The sequence below is a fragment of the Penaeus monodon genome, chromosome 29 (genome assembly GCF_015228065.2).
Source record: "Penaeus monodon isolate SGIC_2016 chromosome 29, NSTDA_Pmon_1, whole genome shotgun sequence".
NCBI classification, from domain to species: Eukaryota; Metazoa; Arthropoda; class Malacostraca; order Decapoda; family Penaeidae; genus Penaeus; species Penaeus monodon.
The window spans coordinates 21,121,496-21,122,279 of NC_051414.1; positions in this window are offsets into that span (position 1 = coordinate 21,121,496).

The window sequence follows — 784 nt, forward strand, 5'->3', positions numbered from 1 at the left end:
ATACATGGTATTTTAGCTTTCAGTTCATGAAAATCAATCTAATAATTTAATTCAGGTCACTCAGTCACCTTCACCTATTACAACCTTAGCCTTACTGAAACCACAATGACAACCCTCATGAAAATCCATAAAGAATGTTTGATAAGATGCAACCATATGATCAATTTGGACATAACTGAATCTACAGTTAATCTATTAACTGTAAAGTAATAAAAAAAAAACTTCTATCCTTTTCATAGTCACTAATAAAAGTCTTTATCTTATTTTAGCCGCCTCGTGTGGTTGATCCTCCTGTTGGCCGGACTTTCGGGTCTGATTTACCTCATTACCGACCAGATGATGCTGTACCTCTCCCGACCAATCAGAGTCCAGGTTTCCATCGTCAAGAATGAGACCCTGACCCTACCTGCGATCACGATTTGTCTCAGGTGAGGAGCCAGCGCGAGCTGTGTTTCCGTTTTGCTTTGATGTGAGCGGCTCTCTTTTGGCGATTCAGTTGGCTTCGTTTGTGGAAATGGATGTTAGTGTTTGAGATTTGATTTACAATTCTAAAACTTGTGGGAATGAGTCTCAGGGAAATGGATATTGGTGTTTGGTTAGTAGCAGGCTTACAAATCGAATAAGCTTTCCAAATGTCGACGGCTCAGAAAGTTTGCCGGCTACGGCCACTATCATTTGGTGATGGACATCGTTTTATTGATAAATCTGCTCATTTAGAATATTTGAGTTTTTTTTCTTGCGTTACATTATATGATATATTCATTTTTAATGTGACTTCATGGAT